A 13,469-nucleotide genomic window follows, 5' to 3' on the forward strand; every position below is an offset into this window, starting at 1 on the left:
TGGCAATGTTTGTGAAAGATTCATGAGTATGGTAGTGGCTTTTGGTTTTAAATACATTATACAGATTTTTTTATTTCCAAGTATACAATAATAACTTTTATATAAATCATTTCCACTTGGTCGACTACAGTGGATGGTAATTGACTCATGTTATATTGAAAGAATTATCTACACAATTTGAATTATTCGGGAAATGTATAGAATACAGTTTAAAGATAATTAGGCTCTTAAAAAAACTCCGTCCCCAATTTTTGCTAGTTGGTATTAAAATCCAGCGTAACGTAATAATCCAGATATGCAACCAGAAAACATAGCATAGGAGTTTTAACTGTTCGTAAACATTTCATACTCCCTGAAATTGAGAGGAGTGTTCGGGGGTGGGTGAGAGTGGTTAGATAGGGATAGAATATCTAGTCAATTCATTTATGAGTATCTCTAACTAAATTATGATGATAATGGAGGCTAGTATAGCGCTATAGCACGTATTCAAGTTATCCAGTTTGAGGTTCTTCTCAGAAAAAGACTCTCTCGATTTTCAAGATTGTCTAATAACCAATAGAGAATTATTTTATTCAGGGGTGATTTTGAATGACTACAACTTATAGAAGTACTTAGAATGATGTTTATAAAGATATTGCCTATGATCCTTGAATTGCTTTGGAAGCTACGGGTAATATTTCTGGAATTTATGAAAGCTTTTCTGAGCTGTATGAGTTATTTAATTTAATTTACAGTTTTTATCTTTACAAACTGTTTTTGTCATAACTACCAAACCTTCTGATTTAAGTTTGCCATGCATCACATTTTTATTTATTTCGTGGTTTCATACAGAGAGGCACAATATCAGTTTTAGAAGTCCACGTGTCTATGCATAAATCCATTTGATTTCGTTCTGTGAATGCTAAGACGACAATCTTTATATTACTAAAGCTACATTTAAGGCAATAACTAAAATGTGGTATATAATTATAGTTTATTACTGCGATATAGCCGGTTACTATTCTAATTCTATATGCAGTGTTGGGAACGGCCTAGAAGTGTTGACGGATCATTGACGTTCAGGGTCTACTGAGCTCTGAAATTATCGACATAGTTCAATGAGATGGGCAATCGATTATTCAGCACAAGGATCGATTCAGCCCTTGAACCGGTATTGTAATACATATACAACCGACGGCGCGTGATAATCGATTCCACCGACCTTGTTGACGGAAGGAACTGCGATTTCTAGTTCCGGTTTTTTTGACAACAGCATCCGACCGCAGGAAAGACTACAAGGGCTTGTCTAGCAAGAAATATCGTGGAGAGGGGGACACCATCCTCCAAATTTAACGTTTCAGAATGCATACCTTGGATTGAAATGGATTTTGTAAATATGTGTGTATAATGAATACGCGAGCGGTGTTAAGTGTATACTGTATTCTGTAACCATACAATCTGATCGTTTTTGAATAAATTTGATAGGCTACGCAATAAAAATGGATAAATACTCAAGTTGTTTTACAACTTTGGATTATTTTTAGAATTCTTTAAAAAAATTTTGTTTTAGGAAAAACAAAAATGTGAAAACTAAAATTTTTTTCATTTTATAACATACGTAACACAATAGAAAAATGGTATTTTTTTAAACACACAACACAATATTTTTAAAAGTTTAATTGGGAAGTGAAAAGAATGGAATTTCAATTTTGGGCAGCAAGAAATTAAACCGACCATTAAAAAAAGACCATACAAATCATCAGATTTTTGTAGACAACAGTATGTAAGTTAGATGTGAATAATATCTCTAAAAAGCTTGATTACTTTGATTACACTTTTTCTTTATTTCAAAACCAATAATTTATATTAATTACGTAAGGAAATAATTTTTCGTTTGAAATGCATGTGTTTAAAAACGATCTAAGACTAAAAACAACAACATACTCTCAAATGTATTTAAGGTAAGTGAAGTGAGTGAGTAATTTATAAAGAATTCTATGGAGCGGGCGAAAAAGTTATAAATTTATATAATGAAGAAATGGAAAATGGCAATAAATACTTTTTGAATTCCAATAAGTATGAGATTATGAAGTAAGATCGGTTATACATGAAATACTTCAGTGTTGTTGAGGTGGAAAATTGCAATGATAAAGCCTTCTTTCCATATGCCATAGACGCTAGATGCTATTCCTCAATTAACGAATGTGTCACTGAAAAAGTCATTTACTACGATCATCAAAGTATAGTTCATTCATTGATAAAAAATCAGAATCCTTGAAATGTCCATGAACTGAGGCCATTACCATTCTTGCTAGCAATATGAAAAGGATTGCTTCCAAAATTGCAGTCGGGGTTCAGAAAGAACCACAGCACTTGCACTGCGTTGCAAAATATGTTTGCAGACATGTTTGGGGCGAGGGACGCAGGCAGGTGTAGCTCTGTAAGCATGTTTGATGATTCGCAGACCTTTGATTCCATAACTTTGCTCCTTGCGAAGTTGAAGTAGGCTACTTCGGCTTCCATCAGAGTGCAATTATCTAGTTCAGATCTTATTTGAAAACAAGACTGCAGGTGACAATGTTTGGGACCGGTTTCTCTATTCCCCTTGAGAAATTAAGAGGGTGCCGAAAAGGAGCTGTCTAGGCCCAATTTTGTTCTCCATTTACACTGCAGACCTCTCCAGATGTGTAAGAAACAGCAAGGCGCATGCATATGCTGATGACTGTCAATTCCACCTTTCCTATGACTTTAATTCCATTAACAAAGTTTTTGCAGGGGTTAACTCTAATTTGAAGAGAACAGACTTGTCATGTCTTATTCTCTTCAAAAGACTGAATCATGGTCTTAAGTAGAACATTTAAAAATGCACGATTCTCCATATTGCTCCGCTACTGTCTATAAAAAAAACCTGTTTGGGGATGTGTACTTGGTGACAAAGAGTTGATGATAGTCAGTGATACTGCCAAGACTTTGGGTGCTTGATTGGAGCTTCACATTCTCGGATCACATCACATATGCTTCCCAGTTGGCTTTAGGAAGGCTGCGAGGTAGCGATTATGCCAAGATGCAGCTGGTTCAATCACTGGTGCCATACTACGGTTTTATGCACAAGGAAAGACATTTCCAGAGTGCAGAGGCTGCAGAACACCGCAGTGCGCTTCTTTTATGGCGTTCGTATGGGGGAGCTTTTGTATACGTACCTGTTGGCATTTTGCCAACTGTTACCGTGTGCAGGATGCAGACTTGCAACCTCATCCACCGGGTCTGTGGGTTCCAAAATATCGACAATTAAGGTTTTGCGAGATAATTTTACATATGAGAACTGCAAGTAAAACGTTATAGAGATCAAACTATCAGTATAGTTTAAATAATTAAATATTGATGTATACAAATTTTGTTTGTGTAGAGGACCTTGTATGGTAAATGTAATTTGAAATATTCTTCCTGTTCGAAAAGTCATTGTTATAAACGCAAACCACATTTAATTAAACTTTCATTGTTTCTACTCCTAAAACATATTGTTACTAGCACAAACGATTGTTCATAATAATCCAAACGTTTAGTGATCCTACATTTCAGTGCAACTGTCAATCCCCTCATGTTATTTACCCAGTGTTTAATATTATTAATAATTTTCTCACAAATCACACTTTATATTTATTACTGTTATTGTTAGTGATCTGAATTTGTCATTAACACAAACCTACATTATTTTGACAAGAATTGTTATTGTTAAATTCGAACATAACATTTTTATTTCAGTACTTATAATTAGTTGCTAAGCCTTACTAGTTATTATACAAAACTTCATTATGAATAAGTCCACCTTTCATTGCTGACTATTAGACTAATATATTTACAAATATGAACATCAACTATTATAAATCGAATCTTTTGACGTTTTAATATACTACCTATTAGAATATAAAATTTTCAGTAGAAACAACGTTGGCTATTTGTTGAGGAAATGTTTTTTTTGGACTTAGGCATTTGCAAAAATATAGAACAAATTGTATTAAAAAAACATTTAGTTGTATATTATATTTTAACTATCTGTAGTTTTTGGCAATTTCTTAATATTCAATTAACATTAAATTCAATATTTTAAAAACAGTTTGCCTCAGATATCATGTTACATATTCGTGTGTGATACGCCTAACAAACGTTATATGTTTCGTTATTTATGTATCTATTTGTTGTGTGTTGTTCTGTGCTCGTAAATTTTACACTATGACAACTTCAGATGGTGAATCCTCGCTTTTAATACTTATTGACGCCAGAAGATGACTAACTAGAAGTTGAAACTATAGTAACGTTGACAACTTTTTTACGAAGGTATGTGTTTAATACTAATTGTTTTTAAATTACTCTGCCTGGCTTACCTCAATATATTTATATATTCTGGGCCATTTGTTTCTGTACGTAAATTGATAGTAGAATAAGTACAGCTTTGTAAACAGTTGAAGATAAAGAAACAAAAATAATGTCAGAAACAAATTTATTACCTGTGAGACCAAACAATTTCAAAATGAATTAGTTATGCGTTCTAACCGGCTTTTTATCGAATGTTTATTTGTAAATAGACATCTTTTGTAGACCAAAGACCAAACGGGATTAAGTTAAGATTTTAATGTGTAGGTACTAATAAAAATTTCGCTTTTGTTGAATGATTGAAAAGAATCAAAAACAAATCATGAGTCTAATTTAATTTTAAATTAGATTATGAAGTTTGTAATTTTATAGTATGACAATTAAATTATTGATAGTTGATAGCCAATTCCAGTTGACAAATTAATGATTAGAATAATTGTAAATATCCTCACCTTTGTATGGTCCTCCAGTTTGGGTCCTGACCACTCGACACTGTACCACTAACTGAGCCAAGTGTCCGTGCCCATCTTGTCTTATACAACAGAGAAAGTGCAGGGACGCCGCGGCGGGAAACCCTCGCCTTGGTCGGTAGCTGCGCCAGGCCCCCGCGCCAAGCCGGGCCGCTGAGGCGCTAGCCGGGTCTGGGGTTGATGCAACACCGGTAACACTGTAATCCTCGGCACTCGGCACTGGGTCACCCGGATCTCTGTGTTGTTGTCAGTGGATCCGTCCATACCTTAGACGCGGCTCTTGGAGTGTCCCTCTTGAAGTCGTAACTCTGTTTAAAAGACGGTTTTAGAAACCCCTACAATTTCCAAATTCTTAAAATTATCTCGATAAAGCGCCATTTTTCAAAATACATATACTGTATGCTAGTTTCCGACTGTTACTAATTACATATACTACGTGTTCGCATTCAGAGTTTTGTGCTATCTCCTTTCATCTTAAATTTTCAATGATTTGAGATACTAGGAACTTTTATGTCAATGAAAGTTCATAGGGCCCAAAGATGTGTTTTGCTGTGTGAAAACAAGTGAAAATGTTGTGAATAAATCATAGTGGAAGTAATTGATAAATTCATATTTTGTAGGATATTTATATAGGTTTGTTACTCAGATTTTCATTTATCTACAATTAACGACTCCGGATACGCTAATTCCTTGATAAATAATTTAAACAATGAGTACAGTTAAACATACAAAATTGAGGATTTATAAAGCGGAAAGTTATAGAAATTTACGAAATTGAAAATGGTTTAATATTAAGTTACACAACAGAAGGGTCAAGAGTTTATTTAGTTGTTAAATTTATTTGATACAACAAGAGTTCTCAGGAGTAGTAGATTCTTAACAAAATATTTCATGATGGCTTTATTTATTAATAGCATGAACATTAAAATAAATTATAAATTGTTAAAATATTTAAAATTGACTAAAATATAAAATGCAGGAATTAAAGTCTAGTGGAAGAGTTGAGTTGAATTTTGAAAGTTCTTGAAATTTAAGGAATTTATCAAAAATCGAAATCTTCTTCGCGATTTAGGGTTCAAAACGGGAAATGTTGACAAGTTCAAAGTCTGTCTCACCAGATGCTTAAAAAACGACTAGTGCTGTGGGTTAGATTGAGAAAAGGTTTAATAAAAGTTAAGACTTAGAGAATAATTTACTGAGAATGCTATCCAATATTAAGCAACACTCTCTTCTCCTACTCCTTTGGTGGTAGGTACCTGGAAGGGCAGGGATGATTAATGAAAAAGGTGAAAAAATTAATTAGTTTAACAATGAGAGCTGAGAATGGCATTGGTGAATCACATTTATTTTTTCTTGCTGGCCACTTTACAGCAGTATACATAATTGATTAGAGGAAATAAATTTAGAATGTTAGTACAATTATTATATATTTATATAAAAACTTTTGGATATATATCCAAAAATTAAATCCAAAAGGTTTTGGATTTAATGCTCACACACACGAGCAAAATTTCTTTATGTCCTATTATAGTCCCGATAAAGAAAAGTTCACTAAAATTTAACTTTCTATTTCCACTCATAAATAACAAGAGCATTCCGTATAAACTATCTTTAAAGCCTCCACAGGTGCACATTAAAAGAACAAAGTTCTTTATCTTGGAGTTAATGAGGATATTTAGATATTGAGTGATTGATTAATAGTGATGTTTATGGTTAACACAGTCACAAATCAATATTAACTGGATTCATGCAAAATCTTCCTATTAAAGGCTGTGCGTTATATCTAGTATTTGTAAAGACAACACTTAGTGGGTGTAGCTCCGTTAGTGACTCCACAGTATTAAACCATTTCAAATGTAATCAAAACTTTGAAACAAAATAATATCACATGAGTAATGTTGTTTATAACAGTTAAAAGAGAACGCCATTCGGATTGTGGACTGTTTTATTTTAGGTTGAACTCGATTAGTTTTACTTCTTATGGATTTCAGTTGTTTAGGCACAGCTGTAAATTTGGGGTTCTTTTAGAATCCAAGAAAACAAATTCTTAAATCACTTCATAAGTCTTAGGATACGTGATTATATAACCGATGCGTTGATGAAGTTCGTGAGTAGCTTATGTTGTATTTTTTCTGATACATGTGTTTAACACATACTATGATCCACAACAAATAATAACATGAATCTCTTTTCAACCGATAAGAAGATGACAGAATAATTCTGCCAATGCTACTCAACAAACTTCATATTTTATAGCATCTAAAATTGGTAGTTGTGTTATTTAGATCACCGAGTGTTATATATTCCATCGATATATCGATAATAAAATAGTGTTGTTTTATAATTAAAACATCCAACGAGACCCTTGCGGTGGAGTAATGGGTATGTTTACGACAAGACGCACACAGGAGAAAGTGAGGAGCGGAAGTGGTCTGCTATATCCGGCACGATTGTTGTTACCCTATGGCAGTTGCGTTGGGCCAGCTGTTATGATACTACCGTGTAACTGATTGGGTCACTATGAGTCACACCGGTTTGGGACTGCTAGGTAATCGATGTTTCATGTCGATATTTTATGATCGGATCAGTGTAGTTACAGATTTGTTTCCCAAAGAGGAAAGCTGGCAATAATTTGAGATGCTTTGCTCCATTAATTTTCTAAATAGTTTTAAAATTTTCCCAAACTCGTATACATGAAATATTTGTAAGTTTTTACTAAATCGGTAAAATGTGTGACACTTGTTTTGAGATAACTGAAAATGTACCAGAGATTAATATATCTTTTCAAGTTAGTGTGAATGGTTCTCACCCTTTGGCCAGATGCTTTTACTTTTATTCCTTCTAGCTTTTTGAGTTCTGACTGGATGTTGCTAGTTGAGACCGCATTGGCGGTTGATGGAGCAATTCTGTGCCTCGTACCCTTTGGTTGTTTACGAGATTATGTCTCGACATTACCAGGTCCAGGAAGTGACATAAATTTCTTATCTTGCCTCTGGTCAAATTCGAGTTCCTGAATTTTAATTTTAGTTTATGACTAGTAACGTCTATATCTGGATTTTACAATTCGTGTTGACATTATTAGGGAATTATATTTCTAACGGTTCTCTTGTTTATAAATTTACTTCAGCCGAAAATAAATCGTACCACCTGTCGCCAAGCTCTGCGCTGATCAAGGGTAGTCAAAGATTTGTATCTTCAATTCTTGTTAATATTATGTACATCTAAGATACATCGTAATCATAAAGGTGAAATGTGAGTGCTCAAAACTAGCGTTTACATTTGAAGTAAGTGTTTTGAGCGTTTGAAATCTAATAACGACATGATTCTAATCTGTGTTACTAAATCAATATGAGTTGCTCTTGTTGAAAACAAATTATCGGCGTTTTATCAGAGTCAGATGCTATTGCTAAAATTAAAAGACTCAGAAAATTTAATAGTATACCTAATACTGTATGCTATAATATTGATATAAGTTGGGTAGAACAGCAGTAACTGTTCCTACTATTACAAGTCTGCTTCGGGTTAAGAGGCAGTTGTGCACACTACTGTTAAACTGTGTTTTAAAACTCGATTTCACAACTGTTAAAATAGTGGTCAGTATTATGAATTGATTAAACAAGTCTTAAGTTCTGTGAACTCAGTATGTACGCAGAAATGGTGATAGCAGTGGTGGGATTCCAGAAGGCCTGGCTGCGACTCTGCAATGAGGACCTTCACCCAGTTGCGGTGGGCTTCCCGACTTGGGCCACCGTCCTTCTGCTGCCTGACTAGCAACACTGGGCGGGGTCATCAGCCTGGTCTTGTTCATCCCATCTTACTGTCAAGTTTCAAGTTCACTAGACGTTGACTCATTGTGTCATTTGTGTTTGGGTATGAGAAAACTAGTAAATTAATTTGTTTTGGGAGTACTGACTATGAATCTAATAGAGGTTTCATAAAGTTTCTGCTGAGTGAATTGGTTCTGGATATAGGTGGAATGTGCGGTTGTAGTTTAATACTAATAAATAGACTCTTACACTAAGACTTCATATTTGAAACCTATATAGCCTAAACGAAGGTAAGTATCACATGAGTAAAAGATTCTTGTGAGTGAATTTTGATCTGTATTTTTATTTTTAACACCTTTCTAAAGTAATTATTGTAATATGCGACTAATTGAATTGACATTTTCTATCTTTGCCTTCAGTGATTAATGAATACAGGAAATGTTAGGGAACGTGACTGGATAAACCTCACAATCAGACATCTTAGTAGAAGGAAGTCCTCTGTATATTACGTTTTCTTCGGTTTCGTTAAATTCCCTACATTGATTCGTAAAGTTGGAGAAATGGTAACATAATCTTTCCGTACAAATAAATCCTAAAACATTTTTGATAACATATATACACCAGAAGATCGTTTATTTATTTAAGTTGCCAAAAGCATTATCTAAACTAAAACGGGGAAAAGATGGAATCAAGAGATCAAACATTAGATTAAAATGATGTTTGGATACATATTGTTTCTTCAACGCCATAAACGTAATCTGACTTTGCCCAGATTCCCAACTTCTGTTATCGGTAGTAGTTTTGTTATACCTGATGAAGATGTCTTGGAGAACAATAAGCCGGGTTGTGAAACAAAAATTTATAAAGAACAATTCACTCTGGACGGATTCCTCGCCATTTGTTCATATTGGATGAATATACAATGTAAATACTTTCAATAACATTTGGGTAGAGCCAGTTTCAGTTGGTTGGGGTTATCCCAATTTTTGGTATGAAATTCGTGCTATGATACGAAAGCAAGAACACTCTAATCACATAAGTATAAATGACACATATCCACTTTGTCGTCCCTTATCTGTGTTTATCTCTGAATTTATGTTATAGTTCAGCTGCTATCAAATAAAGCTGCAGCAACTGTGTCACATACGAGTACACCATGAAGATAAACCTATGCCAACTTTGTAGTAAATAAACTAGAGTCTCTGACTCATGGCTACTAATAGGGTAGTGTACATATATGTGGCATATGTTCCCTTATCATTAACTATTTTGATTGAAAGGAACTGGGATTTGAATACGGATGAACTGAGTTAATCTCTACTACCTGGGGGTTCAAGAGAAGCAGTCCTTTAAGCTGCTGATGCAGTTAATTTCGGATTTTGCCGGGGTTTCAAACAATTCATCGAACTGTGACGTATTCTGTCTTACCACTTCTCACTCAGGTGCTTATTTATCGATACTAAGTGTTTGGGACGTTCAGAAATCTTCATCGCGACGATGAAAGGAGATTCTGACTACAAGGCATTTATATCTTAATCCATTTGGTAGATGACATTGTTGTAATGTCAGTGATTTTCACTTGTCCAAAAGTGATATCTGATGAGCTTAAAACCAGAAAACATAGAATCCTAAGAGAACAGTGCCGACGGTCTCTTCGTATTTTGTGTTGCCCTCACTTTAATTAAAATTTGTGTGTAGGCTTCTTAAAAATGGGCTTAAACATTTTACACAAGAAGGGTCATGGGAGTTATCATTTACAAATATTGTTGTTTTTGAGAACCGTGTTTTATTGGAATAAAGTGTTCTAACATCTACCTGATTAGAGAAAATATCAGAATTTTAACTTATTATTATGCATCATTTTCAGATTTTACGCAAACTTTTTGGTTTTTACTCATTAAAAGGTAATAAACCGAAAAAGGAGTCTCGAAGTTCACAACAGAACATAACTAAAGTCTATCGAACCAATCAAATGAAGAACCTTTATCATATATGTTAGATATCAATAAAACGTAGTTACATGTCATATGGTTGCTCTCAGTTAAAAAATGGGTGTATTCTGCGATATTTCTCTTTGCTATCGTGGTTGTCCATATAACCATACTGTAAAAATGTTTTTGTTTTAATTTGTTGTTTTGACCCACAAAGTTACCAGAGCTATTCTGTATCAAGTATATAGGACCTTTCCATCAAGAGTAGTTACTGAATGGACGAAGGCCGTGTCCCTAATAAATTATAATTAAAGATTATTAATTCCACAACTGCGGAAATATCATGTTATAGCAGAACAAATCGCATTTATGTTACTTTGGTGTCATTAACTTACCAGTTGAACCTTGGAAGTAGTTTGAAGATTATTCTAGCAAAACAAGAATGTCTTTCAAGAACTGTAGTACCTTAGAGGCACTAAAAGTTCGTTAATGGCCAGGACAACAAAGGAAAATGGATACGGGAAGCTATAAACTGAACGTTATGAGTTGTTATGGAAACGCAGCTAACTCCTTCCGCTCTAACGTTGGTGTACTCCAGAGGTCGTGCGATATTAAAGCGTTTATAAGAACCAAGGCCTCTTAAGTGGCTGACACAAATATTTTGTTCTCTCCTTAGTGGTTTCATCTCCTTGCTCAGAGAAAGTATCAAATTTTCCTTATTAATTGGTTTAAAGAATCATGTTTTTAGATTGACCAACTTTGTGATTTAAACTGGAGGCGACGTCCTATAATTTCTGAAACTTCAAGGTCAAATTAAGGTCTGTTTAAGACTACTCTATATTGGAATCGGATACTGGAGTTACCTGACCCGCCGCCGGCTGATCCTTATAGGGATTGTAAGGATTTTAGGTTTTCAGCCTGTAAACATGAAGAGAGAATGATTTCTTCAACAATAATATAACTAAGCAGATAAAAAGATCTGTTGTTGTTATAAAGATAGTAAATACAATTTTACTTAGTTAAAAACTCCGTTATTGTGATTCATAATTTTCCACATATTTATTTTCGTTTTACTATGAAAAACATGACTACAATGGCAAACGCACTTCACGTGAAATAGACAAAAGTGCAAACAATTTTTTTTTAACCCACAATAATTAATTTGTTCACAACAATACTGGAAATATAGGGCTACTATATTACTATACTATACTAGGGAAATATACTTATAAGGTAAATTGATTCTATGTGAGAATGAGTGACAACATGAGCTAGCAGATATCCGGCTGACTCGGCAATATGAGGTAATAACTAGGGCCTCAGACTTGTGCAACGGGGAATACCATCTTGTGTTGTGCGGTACTTGGCTTTTGTTGGCTAACTATTCGATGCCGTCACTCTGCCAAACTCCTTACGTTCCTACTTCTCAGAAGTTATTTGTTATTTACTGGGAATTACCTAAGATAAAATAAAATATGCAGATTAGCAATAATTTTATGATTTAAAAGAATTTTAAAACAGAATTCCAAATACCTGATGCTAGTTAGTTACATAGTGCATTTACCTTTTTCTTAATTTTTGCTATTTCATTAGATTTCGTCCAGTTTCCATCATGAAACTATTTAAATAATAGGATAACCTGGAATGTTCTAATTTATCCTAGACCTTAACTTACACACTCATTCTTTTTACTACAGCTGATAGTTGTAAATTGCTGAAATTTCAGTAACTTAGGTATAGTAAAAGGATTTTTAAAGGTTTCAAACTCTGTTATTTTTTTCATGATGAAAATACATGTTCACCTATGTCGTGTTTCCTAGATTATGATTTTGCGAAATAAATGTATAAAAACTGTATACTAAAGGTAAAAGTAACAACTTTTAATAGTTATTTGTTAGGGCTGTCTTTATTACGAAAATATGTCCTCAACACGCCAAGCAGTCAGTGTATTTTTCATCCGTACAAGAGAAAATCAACTTATATTTAATGAGATACCATAATTTTTCTGAATCTAACTTTTTATATGAACACATTATGTGATAAATAAAATTCACAGCACTAAAGATGAGTCAATTTCAGTTTGACCAAAGTCGAAATACAGATAAAAATTGTACTGAAAAGACTGAAAAATATACTGCAGTGTTTTTTATTGGAAAACTAAATTAATAATATCTAATGTTCAATAAAAACGTGAAACATCATATCAAAAGCAGCAAAGAAATAAATAAAGAAAAAACTAAAGAAAAGATTCTTGAAAGGAGCTAGAGATCTATGAAAGGTAAAGGTACAAGAGATTGTGTGCATTCCTTAAAATATCATTTTTGGCACCTGTAAGATGGACTAAATGGTTTGAGTTTCGTTTCAAATAAAGTATCCAGAGAGAATAAGACAGTAAATAAATTGAAAAGTTAGCCCTCAGACCGTGAGGTCATGGAGCTTAATAATATCATTTTAAATGACTGATGATTTTAAAATAAATACTGGGTTTCTTACTACGCATCCTAATTAATGGAGCAGCAATCAGTAATGATACATTACAAGGAGACATATCATAGAACACAAAGTCGTAAATGACAAATATGAGCCGCCTTTAAAGATTATTCCACGTTTTATTCTTCTTCCATAGATACTGTACATAAGATTATCTATTCTTAATTATGTTTTACTAGGAAATGCATGTAATTTACAACTTTTCTCTCAGTTGTGATTAATTTATACTACTATTTAAAATTTATTATTGCACTTAATCTTAATATAATATGATTTTGAGCACTGTATTCCGATTTGAAAATTATTTTAAACTTTTATGTGCAAATTTTTGAAAAAAGTTTGACGCAATTAAGAAATATAAACCACTAATAAGACTTTTTTATTTTTTTATTCGTTTTATGTACATTTCAAACTTAGAGAATTCATCTTTAGTTACCTTAATTTAGTACCTGAGGATGAAT

Source organism: Homalodisca vitripennis, chromosome 2 (genome assembly GCF_021130785.1).
Source record: "Homalodisca vitripennis isolate AUS2020 chromosome 2, UT_GWSS_2.1, whole genome shotgun sequence".
NCBI lineage: Eukaryota > Metazoa > Arthropoda > Insecta > Hemiptera > Cicadellidae > Homalodisca > Homalodisca vitripennis.